The 20,468-nt window shown below is 45.0% G+C and overlaps 1 non-coding gene across 1 annotated transcript; it reads left to right on the top strand.

Moving 5' to 3' along the window:
* Positions 1 to 7,563: 7,563 nt before the first annotated feature.
* Positions 7,564 to 7,635, top strand: TRNAC-GCA (transfer RNA cysteine (anticodon GCA)). Its single transcript has one exon. It is a non-coding gene; the product is annotated as a tRNA-Cys (tRNA).
* The last annotated feature ends 12,833 nt before the right edge of the window (positions 7,636 to 20,468 follow it).

The raw sequence follows: 20,468 nt of genomic DNA, 5'->3' as shown, positions 1-20,468 counted from the left end.
CCTCTCCTAGCAATTACAAGTTAGTTTGATGCCTGTAAAGGATCTAGCACAATGCCTGTGAACACATACTAAGCATTTACTCTTCCCAGGTGGCTCAGGGGTAAAGAATTGCCTACCAGTGCAGGAGATGCAGGAGACACGAGTTCAACCCCTGGATTGGGAAGAACCCCTGGATTGGGAAGATCCCCTGGAGAAGTGGATGGCAACCCACTCCAGTATTCTTGCCTGGAGAATCCCATGAAGAGAGGAGCCTGGTGGGTCACTCCATGGGATCGCAAACAGTTGGATACGACTGAGCATGCACACTCAAACGTCTACTAAGTGGGAATTTCTTAGGGCTAACTGGATTAGACAGTTGGTGGAAACAGAGGCACGAAATACATTTTTTTCCAGATTATTATTATCACATCACAGCAGGATTGGGCCCATGCAGGTTAGCATAATTAGTCCCAAAGCTCAAAGGCCGAGAGCATCCACCAAGTTGTAAATAAAGAAGGCTCCTGAAGGGATTCTTTTAAGTCAGTGTGCGCTTGATGGGGTGTACCACCAGGGGGCAGTGCTGGGCCACTTATGGAGGCCTGCTTCCTGGCCCACCAAGTGTGAACCCACCGAGCACGGTGCTGTGGGGCTGCCTGGATTCTGCTGATCCCAGGTTGAGCCGGGGTGTCCCTTGCCCAGGCCTGAGGTCAGCAGGCTCCCCTGCTATCAGATTGTCCAGAGCTGGATGCACCCAGACTGTTCTCTGGTGCCCAGCCTCAATTCAGGGCCACTTAAGTGATTTCAAGTCCAGGTTCTTTTATCACTTCCCACACCAGGACTCCCACACGCACACTGACTTCTACTTGCTCATCTGCACCCCCGCAGGTCAGTCCTAAATTACAGCTTTTCCCACAGAGCCAAGCCTGAAAATTTTCCTCAGCATCTCATGTCAGAAAGTTGCCACCAGCTGCTCGGACTCAACACCTGTGGTTCAGTCACTGGGCAGATACTTCCTGGGTCTGCTCTATGCCAGGCTCTCTTGTCATCCTTTCCCTGCCCACATCAGGCCCAATGAAGACTTGGTTTCCCTGACACAGACTCAATTTTCTTGGGTCTCCAGATTTACCACGTCTTAGAACTCCTCCCGGCAAGGGTGCCCTTTCAAACTTCTGGGCTTATCCTGACAATGAGCGTACGAAGCCATGAAACCCCAAATTCCTGTGACATACTCCTGGTCCGACCGTCTCATGTTCCTCTGACCAAATTCAGAATGGTGACAACTCCCTCCCTGCCATTCTGACTCAGACCTCCAACAACCCTGGAAGAGTCTGACCCAAACTGGAAACAGTGCCCCAGAGTAAACTTGCCCTCTTCACACCATGCCCACCGAAAGATAAAGAAGATACTTACAGAGATGCTACTGCCCAGGACAGTCAAGTATCCTCTCTCCCTGTAAACACTCAGATGCCCTTGGCCTTGGCAGACATGTGCCACACTGACTTAGGGGTTGCCCTGCCCCACCCTGCCTGGAGGTTTGCATTCAGAAATGTTATGCTCATGCATGTTCTTCAGAGAAACTGTTCCTTTACAATTAGGCAATTTTAGAGAAAGGGAAGTGGAGAAAGTCCTCGACATAGGGCTACAGACTATTTTAAGAAAGGGGAGAGGAAGGATACAAGGAATCAAAGGGTTTAACACCGCTTAAACCAGAGAGATCATAAAATACTTGTGGGGGATTTATTGCTAAAGAGGAATTTAGCTGGCAGGATGATACGAGATGCTCAAGATAGCAATAAAAGGAGGAAGATGTCGGTTCATTTCATCACTCCAGGAGAAAGAGAGATACCAAAGAGGTTTACATTTGAGTTATATTATGAGCCTAGGTCAAGAGAAGGCATGAGACTTTGGATCTGATCTAATTTAGGAGCTATTGGTCCAACTTTGCAAAATTGGGGGAACCAGAAAAGAAATGATGGTTAAAACAGGGGTTAAAAGTCATGGGACAAGGCATTGAAGTCATTTGATGACTTGGGCAAGAGAGAGGGTCATGTACATCTTAATGGACCAGGGAATGTAAGTCAAACGGCCTCCCTGCCTTGGTATTTCTTGAAGTCATCATAAGCATACTGTCAACAACAGCAAGCCAGATTTATCAGAAAAAGGCAAAACACTGTTAACTCTGATCTGTTTAAGAGGATAGAAACAAAGGACCACATACTATATGATTCCATTTATGTGGAATGTCTAGAATAGGCCAATCCATAGAGACAGAACTACAATTAGCAGGGCTGACCACTTACTGGGTATGGAGTTTCTCTGTGGGGTGTTGAAATGCCCTAACATTAGACTGCGGTGATGGTTGTCCATCTCTGTGAATATGCTGAATACCACTCAAATTTCAACAGGTGAATGTTATGGTAGGTGAACTGTTTCTCAATAAAGCTGTATAAAAAGAGGGTAGGAAGGGATGTAACACAACTTATAAGTATTCCATTAGTAATTACTCCAAACTTCAACAATGTAAAGGAATTAGAATCCTTAACCTGGAGAATTCACAGTGTGGAAAATTTCATTCTCAGGTAATGCTTGGAAAAATGAGGTGTTTCTATATAACCAACCAAACTGAATTCAGTAAAGAGACTGTAGAAAGAAAGTACAAAATAAACCCTCACACAAGAGAATTACAAACTCTTAGAGAAGGGACTGCTCCTCAGGTGGCTCAGTGGTAAAGAATCCACCTGCTAATGTAGGAGACACGAGTTCAATCTCTGGTTTGGGAAAATTCCTTGGAGTAGGAAATAGCAACCCACTCCAGTATTCTTGCCTGGGAAATCCCATGGACAGAGGAGCCTGGTGGGTTACGGCCTAAGGGATTGCAAAGAGTTGGACTCGACTGAGCACATGTGTACAGAAGGGACTCAGAAGATCATATAATCTCAGACATAATGTCTTACTTAATGAATGAAGAAGTCTAAAGCAGTACCAAAAGTTAAAAGTAAAGTAAAAAAATAATGTCTCTTCCCACCCCACCCAGTTCATCAGTACTCTTCCCTAAAGTAATCACTGTCTCCACTTTTTTGTATGTCCTTTAAATGTTTTAATCACATGCAAGGACCTACAGACACAGCCACTCCCTATGGTGCAATTAGACCACAGGTACAGGAAGAAACATAGAAATTAAGTTTAAGAAAGATTTTCCTTAACACAAGAGCAAGTCCTCAAAGTCACTCCTCCATTTTTGTATGGTGGAAGCACTTGCTTTTATTTATCATGCTGAAAACCAGGGGCAGCAAGGTGGTGGAGTCTAACAAATATACAACTGAAATCCAGGACTGGCAACTGACCGGCATGTGAGGGACTCTGAGTGACACAGAGCTCGTCAAATTGAAACCAAGCAAGACCTGTAGGGCCTTCCCTAAGAGAGACTCCCCTGTGTCCTCCACCTCTTGTCTATAGAAAAGCTTTAGCCTCCCAGACCTTCTTCAAGTTCCAAAGAAGAAATTTAATCAGAGAAGTGAGAAAATGCAGAAACAAAGGAGAACAGTCAAACAGGACAAAATTAGTAATAGTTTAGTCATTAAACAAAGCCAAGGACCTTTAGTTGCTCCTCAAGGGCTGTAGATAACACCCTGAGCCATATCCTTGAGTTGTTCTGCAGATACTAAAACCCCACCAGGTAGAAGTTGGCTGTATGCTGACCACCAGCATATAGACCCCAGACCAGCTGGAACCAGAAAACTGAGATTCCCAAAACATCTTTCTGTTATCTCATCATCAACCAATCAGGGAATTATGGAGAAGCTGATCACACACCCATGACCCTCTCCCTCACCCTGTCTTTAAAAACTCTTCCCTGAAAGCCATCAGGGAGTTCAGATCTCTTGAGCATGAGCTGCCCATTCTCCTTGCTTGGCTCCCTGTACTTTCCTTCAGCACAAACTGGTATCAGTAGATTGGCTTTGCTACACATCGGGAGAGCAGATTCACGTTCCCTTCAGTAACAGAATCAATGGCAAACAGGAATGTGGAGCACCCAGAGTTCAGTTTGGACTTGTAGCAGTATGTTTCATAATTTTCTCTAGAAAATTATAGCACTTGTGCAACACAAATACATCTCTGTTCTTCTGGTCTTAGGTTTCTCTGGAATATCCCAAATTATACTATTGGTGGTGGGAGAGGGCAGGGGCCTGAAGGGTTATCATGGCTGATACCCATGGATGGACACTCACATCTATGTGAGAAAATGAAGCCTTGGCATGAGGCACAGGGAAGGCGGCTAATTCTGCACATTGAGTCAAAACGGTGGTTGTACTGGGTTCAGGAGAATAACAGCAACATGAGTCTTGGATGCGTTTGTAGGGAAAAGGCAAAAAGATCAGAAAGGTCAGCATAAAGGCTGGCCTACAATCAACTATCATCTGAAATATTGGTCTATCGGGTAATACGCAGCTTAGCACAGCAACAAGGATACTGCCTTGAAATATGGCATCAAGATACAAGGAGGACAGGCCAGGTTGCAAAGTCCCCTTGAAGATTCTTCACCCTCTGAAGTATTTTTAGTCGCAGTAATTGTAGAAGGTGGACGAAGCACTGCAGTACTCAAAATAAGACTGCTCTCAGAAAGCGAGATCAGCAGATGCCATCTCCGTAAGTCAAGCCTGCAAGAAGGACAGGATTAGCTGTCTCCAGGATGGCTTTCCAGAAGTAACCCATCTTGCAGGGTGATCTGAGCGACTTACTGAGGAGATTAAAGCGCCTGTCCCAAGTATGCTGTGAGCAAGCAGCCCAACTCAACCCAAAACAACCCGACACTCAGGAGGCGGTGTTGTGGTAACAAGTGTAAATGGCGGGGTGAGGGTCTGTGTGAATATTCACAAAGGGAAACTGGAGGAGGAAAATCTATCATCGTGTCACTAGGAAGTCCAACAGGGACTCTGATTCTGGCTGGTCGATTTTTGACCCTTTACGTAAAAACAGCCTTAAAGAAATGGAGGCCAGGTTATGGGATCACCAGAACTGTATAGAAATAGCACATACAGAAGGTCCACCTTTTCTGTGTGGTCACCAAGTATCCTCCTGATCCCATTCACCAGGAAGAGACCACCGGGGACAAAGACTGGCTCCACTTCTTGGACCCAGGAGAGATCCCTTGAAAAACTGATAAACTGGAATCATGGTACAAAAAAACCCTCTCCTGTGTATCTGTCTACTCACCTCTGATCACATGATTAATCCTAGATGCCCCGATAAACCTATGTTCCTGAACTTCAATTTATCATTCTTTCATCCAATATCTATTAACTACTCCACATCAGCTGCTGTCCTAGGAACTGGTGAAACCAAGAGAAAGGACGTGGCCCCTGCCTTCAGCGTCGCCCCAGGCCTGGGCAGCGGTTAAAGATTACACCTGAGGGGCTGAGCCTGAGGGGACAACGAGCCTCCTCTGCTGTTAATGCATTGGCACTTACTTTGCATTCATTTTCTGTCTGCGGGATCAGAAAATCAATTAACCTTAGACCTGGGAGGAACCTCAGACATCGCTGTGTCTAGTGAGTCTCAGTCTCGCCTGCCTATAACTACCTGGAGAAGCTTCTAAACCACACTGAGCTAGAGATGTTAACTGAGTGGGTCTGGAGAGGATGGGAGGATCAGTACTCAAACACTGCCCAGGAGATTCAAAGGTAAAGACGGGGCTAAGAATCACTGATTAGTCCAACCCCCATATTTTCCAGATTGGTAAACAGAGAATCCGGAGAAGGCAATGGCAACCCGCTCCAGTACTCTTGCCCGGAAAATGGTTGTAGTCCATGGGGTTGCTAAGAGTTGGACATGACTGAGCGACTTCACTTTCACTTTTCACTTTCATGCATTGGAGAAGGCAATAGCAACCCAGTCCAGTGTTCTTGCCTGGAGAATCCCAGGGATGGGGGAGCCTAGTGGGCTGCTGTCTATGGGGTCGCACAGAGTTGGACACGACTGAAGCGACTTAGCAGCAGCAGCAGCAAACAGAGAATCAAAACGACAGGCCCAAACCAATCTACAGGTGAGTGAAGTGCATGGAAATCCAGTGACTTGGAGTCCTTACCCCAGACTGCTTTGGCTCAGGCGATGTTTCCTAAATCTAGTTACCTGCACGTGCTCTTCAAAGCATGTGTCACAGACACTCCCACTTTTATGTACTTAATATTTTTCTTTAAAACTTTTTTTTTTAACTTAAATGCTTATTTTAGCCTTTTAGCCTTGTCTTCAGCAATAAAACTTGTGAAATATGCCTGGAAATTAGTAACTACTAAAATGCAACAGATTTAGCCCTAGGCCACCAGAGGCCACGTTGTGTCACAGCCAGTGCCTGCGGCACTCTTTGGGGCGCATGGGCTGAGGTGCCTGCAGCACCGAGAAGTCTCAGGAAGGTTGGGAACAGGTGCTGCACACCTCAGGGCAGGTGCTCACGCGGGGAGGGGCTGAAAGCTCAGGTGAGCGCAGGTACCAGGCAGCCGCTGGCCTGTCAGAGGCCTGTCAGCTTTGGGGGCACTCAGACTGACAGGCGTGATGGATCCCAGGGTTGGCGTGAGGCGGGAACAGGGCAGTGGCAGCAGGGTTTATCTTCCCTCCTCTGGAAAGGCCATAGGTCACTTGGAACCAACAGGCTATTAAAATGAAGCTGCCTATCCATCACCCAGAATCTGCTGATGCCCACATGCTGAAATTGATCTAGAAGGAGGGGAAAATGCCATTATGGGACCCCCATCAGGGAACAGCACGGGGCCGTCCTTCAGCCTGGTTCAGAACCATTCGGGATTCTAAATCCATCATCCTAGTTACCAAAACCTATTTTCTTTTTTGAATAAGCTCATTGATCTTGGCATCTTGTTTAATGTTTCAAATTGCTGTGCAATATTTGGAGAGAAAAGAAAGAAAAAGTAACTTATTGGCCAGTTTCCACTTTAGCTTCAGGCTGAGTTAGTTCTTTTTTTTTGACCATGTGGCTTTGTGGGATCTTAGTTCCCCAACCAGGGATTGTACCTGGGCCCTGGGCAGTGAAAACACAGAGTCCTAAAGCCACTGGGCCACCAGGGAATTTCCAGTTCTTTGAGTTCTGAATGATAGATTGTTCATAATCTGGGCTTTGATTAAGAGGTTTCCCAGTTTTGAACTTTGGGAAAGAAGTAGAGAATGGAAGTGAAGAATTTATCCTTAGATGAAATGAAATGACCCAGAATTATTATTAAAACCAAACTTCCAGAAGAAAACCTAAAACCATGCACATTTCTCTCTTCTTAAATTTTGAAAGGTGTTTCAGTGACCCATCAGTCCCACTGCTCAGACAACCCAGGAATGTACTCTGACTCAAGTGTACAAGAAGACACAGACAAGATGTCCAATGCAGCATTTTTTACAATGGGAAAAATCAGAAATGTCTTGAATCAATAAGAGAATGGATAAATAAGTTACAATAGAATAGCTATTCAGCAATGAAAATGAATGAACCAGAGCTACATATATTTACTTGGACAAATCTCAAAAAAAAAGTTGATGAAAAACATCAAAAAGTAATTATGTAAGCAGCACCAAAATATTAGGGCTTCCCTGGTGGCTCAGATGGTAAAGCGTCTGCCTGCAATGCAGGAGACCCGGGTTCAATTCCTGGGTTGGGAAGATCCTCTGGAGAAGGAAATGGCAGCCCACTCCAATATTCTTGCCTGGAAAATTCCATGGACGGAGGAGCCTGGTAGGCTACAGTCCATGGGGTTGCAAAGAGTCAGACACGACTGAGTGACTTCACTTTCACTTTCACCAAAATATTTGGGTTTAGTTTTAAAATAGGGTTTCCCTGGTAGTTCAGCTGGTAAAGAATCTGCCTGCAATGCAGGAGACCCCAGTTAGATTCCTGGGTTGGGAAGATCTGCTGGAGAAGGGATAGGTTACCCACTCCAGTATTCTTTGGCTTCCCTGGTGGCTCAGCTGGTAAAGAATCTGCCTGCAATATGGGAGACCTGGGTTCGATTCCTGGGTCGAGAAGATCCCCTGGAGAAGGGAAAGGCTACCCACTCCATTATTCTGGCCTGGAGAATTCTATGCACTTACAGTCCATGGGGTCACAAAGAGTCGAACATGACTGAGCAATTTCACTTTTAAAATATGAAATAACAGTGCATAGTGTTTGAGGATACACACATAAAAGTGTAAAACACTGGAGAGGAAGATACACACCAACTTCAGGGAAACAGATGCTGCTGAGATGAAAGCAGAGGATAAATAACTGTAGTATTTTATTATTTTTTTTTAAGGAGGTGAAGCAAGCATGGAAAAATAACATTTGTTAAATCTAAATGGTGGGTCAGGAATATTTGTTAAATTATTTTCCAGACTATTCTGTCGGCTTGAAACTTCATAGTTGAAATAAAGTTATTGAAGCTCTGAATTAATGCACACGTATGAATTCATACAGTGAACATCTGCTTGTGACAGAAAGGCCTCTATGACTCATATAGGGGACAAACGCCAAATTCAATTTTTGTCAGGTGGTCCAGAGCATGCAAAATTGGCAGAAAGGATTTGCTAAAGAGCCAAGAAAATACCGTTCAACAAATTTTTTTTTCAAATGACAAAAATAAAAAAGTGTTTGAGTTTACCTTAAAATAAATGATAAAACTAATACACACTGGTTTTACCAGGTCAAACCATATAGACACGGTTTAAAAAGTTGGCAACTCCCAGCCCTTGTTTCAATTCCATCTCACACATTAACCAAGGTTAAATTTTTGATTTCTCTATAAAATTTTACAAATTACTTTGTGAATTTTTTCAAGCCAATTCAGTGTTTATAATGGCAATCATTTATCTTTATCACTATCAGTGCTATCCACAATCATTGTAGAAAAATACAGAAAGTGCAAAAGAGCAGAAATGGGGTAAAATCAACACATTTAAATGGGTGTGCACTTTAATGCACTGTTCGGAAAAAACTCAATAACATCTTTAAATCCTGAATCAAAGGTTCAGCACAAACTCTGCTTGCTGGGTCCAGGACGGCCAGCTTCATGTACCGTGGTTGTTTGGCGTGAGGGGACTTTAGTGATGAAGGCCAGAGGGGTTTCTACTTCCGGCCTGAGCAGGGTTGGTAAACAGCCAATCACACCCTGAGGCTCACAGCAGGGCACCACCCTGTCCCCAAAGTCCAGTGGGGGTGTGGTCAGGGGCAGTTCGATCTCCTCAGACTGAGGGACAGCCATGGCTCAGCCAGCCCTGCCTTCCTCCTCCTCACTGCCCCCTCCCTCTTGTCACTGCCCTTCTTTCTCCTCTGACCTTTCCTCCTCCAGCTCCCTTGCCCACTCCTTCCTTTTCTCCAACTGCCCAAGTGTCCATGTCACTCACGTCTTGGGTAACTGGAGCCCTTCAGCTGTTTGGGTCCCTGTTTGGAAGGACGTCTCAGCATTGCCCAGGGCTCTGGGGGCAGCCAACTTCTCAGAAGGTTTCATCTGTCAGCCCAAGAGGCTGACTTAGCTTTCCTCAGAAGAACTTTCCAAGAGCAATTAAAATAAGCTATCTTAGGTGCTGAAAAAAAAAATCTCTAGAACTGCCTCAATCTGTTTCTGAGCCTTTTATTTCAAAATAAAACTTTCCTCTTTCACATTTTGGGGGCCTCATCTCAGAGGCCTGGAGGATGTGTGTGAAAAGCTTCAAGGAAAGATTCAAAGGCAGAATTCTCCTTCCAGGAAGAGGAAGGCCCGGAGACACTGTGAGACGGCAGAAAAAGACTTAGGAAACAGGAGTAAAGCATGGGCATTTTAGGCAAGAGTAATCATTAACCTCTCTTGGTGATGAGCTTCTGAGATTGGGGGTGGGACCCGCCTGGGTGAGTGGATGTCCTCGCTCTTCTTTCTTTCCTTCCTCCCATCATGTCTATCTTTCTCTCTTTTCTCCTTCTACTCACCTTCAATGCTTTCCTTCAAATCAGGTTATTTGAAAATAAGTTAGCATCACAAGCCTCACACTAAATTATTTGAACAGGCTTTCCTGGGGACAGTTTCTCGTATAAAGTCAGCAATTCCTACAGACGGTATAACGCCAAGAGTGAAGACTAAAGTAAAGTATGGAATGTGGATGATAATGACTTGTCATTGTTGATCCACTGACGGTCACAACTGTGCCTTCCAATGGGGGATGTTGATGGGGGGGCGGGGCTCTTGTGTGTTTCAGGGAGAAGAAGTGAATGGGCGTTCTCTGTGCTTTCTGCCCAATTTGCTGTGATCATAAGATAGATCAAAAGAAAAAAAAAAGTCTACTAAAAATTTGCTTAAGGTAATAATCACTGCCAGGAGGCATAAACACAACCCACTCTGCAATACAGCTATTAAAGAAAAAGGGGGAGAGAAACAAGGGCTTTCAAGGCAGTCTGCAAGGTCTAATATCAGCAGGCACCTAGTCATCATGTGGGGATGAGGAGCCTTGGAGGGAGGAAACGTTCCCTTGCTGGTGCCAGGCACCCTTGACATTATCATCTTACATAAGGAGAGGCTAGGACATCTTCATGATCCAAGGCTTGGGCTCCCCTCCTTGATCCCCACATGGAAAGAAATCTGAGGACAGAATGAGCTTCTCCGTGTCCTCCCCACACTGCAAACTTGGCCAAGGGATGGGGCCGAAGCTGTAAATCCCATCGGGGCTGTTCTCAGAAATCAAGTGGTGGGGTTACCTGACCTCAACTGATCTACCCAACTCCGGACTTCTGCACTGACCTGACCAAGGAGACCTGGCCTATATCATCAATCATAGGTTTCCCACAAAATGTTAGCATTAGTCTTGGTTTAACGCGAATTCAACATTTGTAAATAGTTAGCAATCAGCATTGATTGACCACATCACATATATTCTCTTACTTGCTCCTTATGTTTCCAGTTAAGAAGGTAGCTACTCTTACCCCTATTTTACAAATAATGTAATAATATTATTGGTAGACTGTGTGGGAGGGACTTCCCTAGTGGTCCAGAGGTTGAGAATCTGCCTGCCAATGCAGGGGACCTGGGTTCGGTCGCTGGTCCAGGAAGATTCCACATGCTGTGGGGCAACTAAGCCCATGTGCTGAAACTACTGACCCCACGTCCTACAGCCCGTGCTCTGCGACAAGAGACGTCACTGCGATGAGCAGCCCCCGCTTACTGCAACTAGAGAAAGCCGACGTGAAGCGCTGAAGACCCAGCGTGGCAAAAAAATTACATAAATAACAATAATAAAAGGCTGCATGGTAGAGCCCTTTGGACTTTAGTTGCTTATGTGTCACAGGGTCCAGAACTGTTCTAGGTGAAGGCCCTTTGTCCCTTGTCTCTACTATGTCTCCAGATACTTCTGCGTTTTCTTCCTGCCTCACAGACACATCAAGTTCTCCTGAAGCTCCAGCATTGCAGATCCCACCCATGTGGTTTCCCCAATGGGAATGCGCTTTCTTGAGTCTGTCTGGCGAAGCCCCCGGCCAAGAACAAATTCCAATTCTGTCCTTGTCTCAGCAAAACCTCCCCTAGTCCCGCAAGAATGACTCTTCCTCTCCCCACCGCACTGTGTCAGACCCATGAATCTAGCCCCTGGCATATTGCATTTATCATTTGTGTCCACGTCTGTCTTTCCCACCAGACTCAGCAGAGGCGATGGTTGTTCTCTCTTGCTTTATCTCACTCATCTTTATGGTGAATAAATACCAGTACTATAGTACCTAATTACATTGGACGCTCAGAGTATTTTGTATGAGTGAAGGCATAAAGTGGATTTAATTGGAAATATAATTAGGACTTTGGAGAGAATTGTTAGCCTAGGGTTTGGTTTGCAGTTGCAGGCTCTAAGGCTCACAGTTTTTGGTTTAGAGTCATATTAACATGATGCAAATCCCAAAAGAACTAAAGGCAAAAGCTAAAATAGTCCATCGAGTACACCCTCAGTCTCCTAGTCATGAATTTTATTTAGGACTAGAAAACTAGTCCTAACAGGTGGAAAACATGCCCTTAAAACTGAGTTTGTTTGATCATGCATAAGGGTCTAATAGGAAGATTTTCATCCAGAAGGATTCAAGGAGACTTTCCTTATCTGTTGACTATTAAGAGTCAAACATTCCTTCCTGGGACCTCTTGAGAAAGAGGGAAAATTGCTTCTTCTGGAAATAAATAGAAACCAGCTAGAAACAAGTTTTATTATAACTGTGGGACAAATAATAGTCTTTCATGATGTGCCCTCCTGCTGCTAAGAGAGTCTTTCCAGTTCATTCCAAACTGGGCTCTACTTAGATAGACCCAGAGCATGGTTACCCTGGGCACACTGGTGGTCTTGCCTGGCAGCATCTGGACTGTGAGTCCTGGGAGGTAGAGGCCCTCTAATGTTAGAGGCTGGCCAATGCTTTGGAGCTGTGACATGTGCACCAGGGAACACTGGGGGAATTCAGCTGCCAAACTGATGCCCCAGTTCAATTTGCAAAAAGGGTCATATGATTAGATCCAGTGCTACCACGTGTCTAAGCCCAAACTGCATCTCAGGCAATGCCCTCTGAGACAGTAATCGGGAGATGGTAAAGCAGGCTAGGCCAGGAGGCATGGACCCTGCCGTCGCATCCTGTCTCTTCTTCCCACCCTTACCAGTTATACATTAGTACAGGAAATCCTGTGGACAGAGGAGCCTGGCAGGCTACAATCCACAGGGCTGCAAGAGTTGGACGTGACTTAGTGAATAAACCATCACCAGCAGCATACATGCAATGTGTGACCCTGACTACTGCACCAGGTCAGTGCTGGACCTGACATTTCAAGTCGAATAGTGAAAACAGCTAGGCTGTGTGCTGAAAAACGGCCCAGGTCATTTGTTGCTGTGCAAAAACGAAGCTGAACCACAAGTTTAGCTCAGCTCGCGAACCACAGGACAGTTCCTATATGGTCTCTGTACTTGCACTCAAGTCTGGATTGCCACGGCAGTGGTAATAGCAATAGGGCGGCTTTGCAAATAGGAATGCGCTGAGAATTCTTTCTAAAAACTATCACTCCACCAGCACTTCCTTTTGCTGTTTAGAGAACATTTGACCCCTTGGTGGGGTGAACTGGCATGTCTTGGTATCACTGGAGAAAGAGCATCTAAGTGCTTCACCCACTCCCCTACCCGAACAAGTGACCACCACTTCCACTATTTCTACTATTTTATAACCCTGAAACAATACTGAAAAGTAGAGCGCTGAAAGGATAAATTGCACTTAGCCATTTCAAAGATGTCTAGAGTAGTTTATATGCCTGATGCTTATCCCGAATGCTGACGCAGGCCGGGAGTTTTAACTATTGTGCTTATTACTGTTGTTTGAGAGGGAAGGTATTAGTAGGGAGGCTCATTATTTAACAAAGCTCTTGATTATAATTCTTTATTAGACCTGATGCTCCTGAAAACTGACTTTACTACAGAGCTGCTTCTGTGAATGGACGGCCTCCTCAATTCACTAAAAGCACCACTGCACTAGGGATTACTCTGAGTGATTGTAGCAGAGGCTTCTCCATGAGAGAATGCAAGACAAAGGCCAGACAAAAGCCCTGGAATGACCACAACAATAAGCCGAGCACCATGGAAGCGAGTGCCCCGCTAACATGATGGAATGCTTTGTCCACATTCCAAAAGCTTAACAGAGGTGCGAGGCTTTGGAATCCTACAGCGGTGAGCGCAGGGGCCATCACAGTGGATTCCCACGCTGTTGGGGTGAAACCTCACATACGATGACTTCTGGCTGCCCGCTGGCTGAGCCATGCTGTAGGAATTGTCTGAATTTATTGAGCAGCTTCCAAAGGTTCCAGACATTTGGTAGATGAGATCTCACTCATGTGGACAATGTCCCTCCAAAAAGGAAGTGCGTGCCCTGTTCTTATTTCACTGAGTGCATGGTGAGCTGAACCACCTAGACAGAGAGCTGAAGGGGCTTGCTCAGCACGGACCCACATTTAGGAAGGCAAGGAGTCCTTTGGTCCATTCTGGCTTTGATGCAAAACTGTCATCAGGCCAGAGAGAAGTCGTTCAGTTACTCAATGAGCAGTCATCCATCCCTCCATCTGTCTGAGTGTCTGGTATGAACCAATCGCTGTCCTGGTCATGAAAAGTGAGACAGAGTTGGAATCTACCCTCATGGAGATGACAGTCTAGCAGCCTTACTTCATGCTAGAGGCTGTAAGGGGATACAGTCCTTGTATAAAAAGTCTTTTTAAAAAGGAAACCTTTGATCACCCACATGCTAAGCTCCTTCCTGCCTCAAGGCCTCTGCACCTACTGTTCTTGGACCTAATGCTCTTTCTCTGATTCTTGCATGGCTGGTACCTTTGAAGACACAGATTTCAACTCAGATGCTCTTTCCTCACAGAAACCCTCCTGAGCATCTTACCAAACAATACACGTTTGTTGAGCAGCAGCTACAACAAATGTTCCACAGAGAAGTCCTCTGTGAGTGGAAGAGAGAAGTTCTATAAACACTCAAGGGAGAATGAGGATGCTCATCTGGGTTCTCTCTGAGAAACTCAGATGGGAATCTGAGTCATGATGAATAAAACCATTTCAGAGGCCATATGAGGGAGGGTCAGAAGGGCACAAGCAGAAACTCAGAAGCAGGAAAGGTTTTTTAAAGTGTGGCTGAAAAAAAAATAAATAAATAAATAAATAAAGTGTGGCTGGACCCAAGAGTTCATGGAAGCAAGCAGTCAGCCTGAGAAGACAGGTCAGAGCAGGCTATGGAAAGGCTTCCATACCACCTGCAGAAAATATTCCCCAAGAGGAAAAAGCACTCGAGGATACTCAGCTGCATTCCTAATGAACAGAGTGCACAGTTGTTGCTCTTGTTGTTTTAAAGGAATGCCCATCCACATTTCCTGGAAAATACTATACAGTGTGTGGACCTCTCGTTTCCTACTTAGGATACAAGTAAATCAAAGAGAAGCTAGGGAAAGGATGAATAAATCCAGCCACAGCCAGCTTCTCCAGGGCTCCCCTAAACCTGTCATGGTGTGGGGACTGGGGCAGGGCACAGAGAGAAGGTTCCAAGTGCTTCCCCAGAGAGCCTGTGTGCAAGGCACGCACGGCAAAGGTATGCATGGCACATTTAGATTCAGGCTCGGCACATACGGACCAGAAATTTACTGGCAACTGCTGGACAGAACAAGAAGTAGGTTACCAGGGAGCTTATTTTTCTGACAACTGACTCCGTCACTTAACACAGTTTCAGTTCAGTTCAGTCGCTCAGTCGTGTCCGACCCTTTGCGACCCCACGAATTGCAGCACACCAGGCCTCCCCATCCATCACCAACTCCCGGAGTTCACTCAAATCCACGTCCATCGAATCAGTGATGCCATCCAGCCATCTCATCCTCTGTCGTCCCCTTTTCCTCCTGCCCCCAATCCCTTCCAGCATCAGAGTCTTTTCCAATGAGTCAACTCTTTGCATGAGGTGGCCAAAGTATTGGAGTTTCAGCTTTAGCGTCATTCCTTCCAATGAACACCCAGGACTGATCTCCTTTAGAATGGACTGGTTGGATCTCCAAGAGTCTTCTCCAACACCACAGTTCAAAAGCATCAATTCTTCGGCGCTCAGCTTTCTTCACAATCCAACTCTCACATCCATACATGACTACTGGAAAAACCATAGCCTTGACTAGACGGACCTTTGTTGGCAAAGTAATGTCTCTGCTTTTCAATATGCTATCTAGGTTGGTCATAACTTTCCTTCCAAGGAGTAAGCGTCTTTTAATTTCATGGCTGCAATCACCACCTGCAGTGATTTTGGAGCCCAAAAAAATAAAGTCTGACACTGTTTCCACTGATTCCCCATCTATTTCCCATGAAGTGATGGGACCAGATGCCATGACCTTAGTTTTCTGAATGTTGAGATTTAAGCCAACTTTTTCAGTCTCCTCTTTCACTTTCATCAAGAGGTTTTTTAGTTCCTCTTCACTTTCTGCCATAAGGATGGTGTCATCTGCATATCTGAGGTTATTGATATCTCTCCCGGCAATCTTGATTCCAGCTTGTGCTTCTTCCAGCCCAGCGTTTCTCATGATGTACTCTGCATAGAAGTTAAAGGACACTGCTGCTGCTACTGCTAAGTCGCTTCAGTCGTGTCTGACTCTGTGCGACCCCATAGACGGCAGCCCATCAGGCTTCTCTGTCCCTGGGATTCTCAAGGCAAGAACACTGGAGTGGGTTGCCATTTCCTTCTCCAATGCATGAAAGTGGAAAGTGAAAGGGAAGTCACTCAGTCGTATCCGACTCTTAGCGATCCCATGGACTGCAGCCTACCAGGCTCCTCCGTCCATGGGAGTTTCCAGGCAAGAGTACTGGAGTGGGTTCCCAGCACCTTCTTCATAAAGGACACTAAAAAAGGGGCAAATAAAAGCCTTCCTTCAGCAACCATTTTGAAACAGTGGAAAGAAAATTTGATTAAAATTTTAGGGCTGAAAATGGTGGTCAGCCGAAGGGCTAACGGTCAGCCCTTTTCTTCACCTTTTCTTCTTTAAAAATATAAAAGCAAAAACCAAAATCTATTTTTACAGCCAAGTGGAAAACACTATAAAAGGGTCCGTGTGCATGTGATGAGAGAATGACGCGGCAGAACTTAAAAAAAGAACCCGATGAATTCCAAGATCAGATGCAGGGCGCTTGAAGCTTCCTTGACACAGATCAGCTTCTGTTTGTGGCTCAACAACCCATATGCTATATTCACTCACTCCTCAAGGATCACCCGCTCCTTTCCAAGTATTAAGATGTCAGCGAAAATCTACCTTCTGGGGAAATTTAATCTGTCGAAGAAGAGTTGCTGACACTCATAAACATAGCTGTCAGACGTTATGACTCCTCTGGGACACGGATGCCAAAGAGGGTCATGGAGCCCAGAGCAAAAAGCAAAGAAGGATCCTCATGCAGGCCAGAAACTCTCAGCCCAGGGTCCAGAAAGCCTGAGAGCTCTAGGGGTGGGCTTTGGAGTATCTAGAAATTCCCTGAAATGAAACTAAAACTTCTATAACTTTGTGGAATGTAGGGGGAAAGTCTTCATTAAAATCTCAGAAGTCATGACCAAAAAATGATTAAGAACCATCAAATTAGTATATTATTTCCAAAGGTTTTTTTTTTTTGCTACTGAAAATTGTTTATTGGTCAAGAAATACTTGCATACACAAATCTTCTAAGAAATTTTAAAATTATAGCTAAATTGGAAGTCTTTTTAAAATTCTGTTCCAGATCTGTCTTCCTTACTTCTGCCCCCTACAGAGGTAATAATTGTTCTACTTTTCTATGCACTTTCATAATTACACACTCAGAGAAAATTTAGAGCATTTGGGTGTGTCTTTTCTAACTTGAATGGTGCCATATTTTATATATATTTCTACAACTTGCCTTTGCGTTCCGCAATGTCTCAGGGTAAATCCCACGTGTGTACATAAACAGCCACCCCATCCTTTTCACCTACTGCATAATACTTCTCAGTGGCTGTGCTAGGGTGCTTGGGCACTTCTCTACTGAAACATTTAGGCGCTTTCCAGCTTCCTCCCATTGCCAACAGCAGCACTATGAATGTCTTTGTGTGTCTATCTATGCACTGAATCAAGTGTTTCTCTAGCAGAGAAGCTGAGAAGAGGAATTGCTTGGTCATGAGATGTGCATTTTTTAAATTATAAGTTCAACTACCAACCCCCTCTCCCAAATATGTTATATTGGTTTATGTTTCTAGTGGGATATGCAAGTATCTGTTTCCTGGCTCCTACTGCTACATGAGATTTTAATCAATCTTTAAAATTTTTACCAATCTGAAAGATAAAAAGTATATCTCCTTGTTGTTTTCATTTCTACTTCCCTAATTGTGAGATTGAGTGCTTTTTCATTTGTTTACTGACTTTCCTTTGTTTATTTGTGTTTCTTTCCCGTGAATTTTCAAGAACAGTGGTTCTCACACCTTACTATATACATCAGAATCATTTGGAGGGTTTAAAACACGATTGCTGAGCCCTGCCCCAGAGTTTCTATGTCAGTGAGTCTGGGGTGGGGCCCTAGAAGTTGCAATTCTAAGATGTTTCAGGTGATGCTAATGCTGCTGGTCTGGGGACCAGACTTTAAAATCACCAAACTAGGGAAAACTCCTGGGCCATGGACTTCTGCAAGGGGTTGCAACAAGGAAGAGAAAGACCTCCTTGGGTGGGGCAATCAGGAAAATTGCCAAAGACTTTGAAGGAAAAGCAAGGTGTTGCTAGGGAGAGAGGACAAAAGTGTTTCTGATGGCAAGTACGGAGTGAGCGATGGCAGAGTTGCCAACGTGCTGAGCAATGAGCAGACCAGATGGATGGCCTGAGATGCTCATGAAGGGGGTGGTGAGAAGCACAGCTGGGGAGGCAGAGCATGGGGGCGGCTTCTGCAGGGCCTAGAAGACCAGGGAGGGAGTCTGAGTGACTGGAGTTTTGGTGGGAGCTGCTTTGCTTCCCTAAAATGGAAGAGAAAATGATTAAACTGTATTGTCTTCATTTTATTATTTGCTTTTTAACTGTTTTAATTTAGTTTGTTGATGGGTATTAATTATATGGCACAAAACACAAAGGTATTATAGTAAGAAGTCTCCTCCCTGCTGTTCCCCAGCTGCCTGGTTTCGTCTCTGAAGCAATCAGTGCTAGTAGTGGTCTGCATATCCTTCAAGTGAGCGCTCATACACACATATACACACCGATGTACACATGAGCCTTGTTATTCGTGGTTGTCACATGCTATGAAACTGCTGCTGTGAACACTAAGTTAGTGAATACTGGCTGATTGCTCCTAGGGGGAATACAAGGTTCTGTTCCTGCTAACTTTTGGTCACAATATTTTCATCAATCAATCAATAAGCAATGTTTTGTGTATTTCTGCTTAAAGACAACTTGTCTAATACATGTTGTTGATCCATTGACCTTGAAACCACAGTTAATAACACTATCACTGATGGCTGAAAGAAGCTTATCTAACACGTTATTTCCTCCATAAGGCACATCATAGCATTTTTGTGCTTTGGAACATGAAACAGGATGCTATCATTATGCTTGAGGGCCATTTTAAACAGCAAGATCACCAACACAGTCATAAAAATGCAAAAAAAAAAAAAAAAAAAGTTACCAAAAAAAGGTGACACCAAATAGACCCTGAGAAGATACTTTCAGTGAGAAGGCAGAGTGTCACCCTGCTCTCCCTCAGCTGAGAATGTCCAACTTTGGTGACTCAAAGTTTTCACCACCCTAAGCATTATCCACAGTTCAGTTCAGTTCAGTCGCTCAGTCGTGTCTGACTCTTTGCGACCCCACGAATCGCAGCACGCCAGGCCTCCCTGTCCATCACCAATCCCCGGAGTTCACTCAGACTCACGTCCATCGAGTCAGTGATGCCATCCAGCCATCTCATCCTCTGTCGTCCCCTTCTCCTCCTGCCCCCAATCCGTCCCAGCCACAAAAGTTCCTGAGTACTTATTTTGGGAGTGGGGTACCAATTAATTTTAGCAACCAGGCAAACTAGCAAATGTAGAATCATCAAAAAATGAGAGAGTCAATTGTACAAACTATCCATTAGAGTGATATAATTTCCCCCTATTTTCACACAAATGATAAAAGCCACTGTTCAGTCAGATGGATAAGTGCAGTGAGGCTGAAGAGATGCCGTCGGGAGCGGTCCCCCCTTCAAGGCACAGAGTTCCAGGAAGAGGACGACGACGTCAGTATTCACAGAGGGGGCACAGAAGGCTCTCCCCAGGATGGGAGGACAGGTCAGTGATGGTCTCAGAGTGTCCTTTCACACAAGCATCTTGGGAAGAGGTGGGAGTGGGATCTCAAAGGAGAGAAGTTGGACAAATGAAAACCGAGATGAGTCTTGGGCAAATAGCAGGCAGGGAAAAAAAGCAGCAGGCAGGTAAATGAAGTAGCGAGTAACTGTGGATGTGGAAGAACCGGAGGGGTCTCAAGAGGAGCAAAAGGACTAGAGGGATGATCTTTGTGACCCAGCTAACATCTAAGAAGACAGTCAGGGCTGGGGAGAAGACAAGAGAAGAAACTCCCCCTGAGTCAGCACTTATGTGAATTGCAGTGACCAAGGCTGATCTGTCTTAAGAAGGGCAAAGTCTCAGAGGTCATTTTAGGGGCTGTTGCTATTACCAGCCATCCCTAAAGCTTTTTCAAAGAGGATATTTGCACTGGCTGTAGAATCTAAGAATTGGAGACAATTTTGTTATTTTGTTAGAGCAGCCTGAACTGACTAAGAAATTATAGGGTCACCGGGAGTCCAGGGCTATCTATGGTCAAGGAAGACAAGACCAAGGGTCACCATGGCTGTGAAGCTCTTTCTGAAAGAGTCACCATTCTGTTCTTGAGAATTGATGGTTCTGCATATCCAAACAATGCCCTACCTGGTTGACAGCTGTCTCCCAGAATCTCCAGATTCTAATGGCTGCAGAGGCACCAGGCAGAAGCTTCACTGGTATATACTGTGGTCAT

The sequence above is a fragment of the Bos indicus genome, chromosome 19 (assembly GCF_029378745.1).
Source record: "Bos indicus isolate NIAB-ARS_2022 breed Sahiwal x Tharparkar chromosome 19, NIAB-ARS_B.indTharparkar_mat_pri_1.0, whole genome shotgun sequence".
Lineage (NCBI taxonomy): Eukaryota > Metazoa > Chordata > Mammalia > Artiodactyla > Bovidae > Bos > Bos indicus.
Note: the sequence above shows the minus strand (reverse complement) of the source record. Positions and strands in the feature narration are given on the sequence as shown.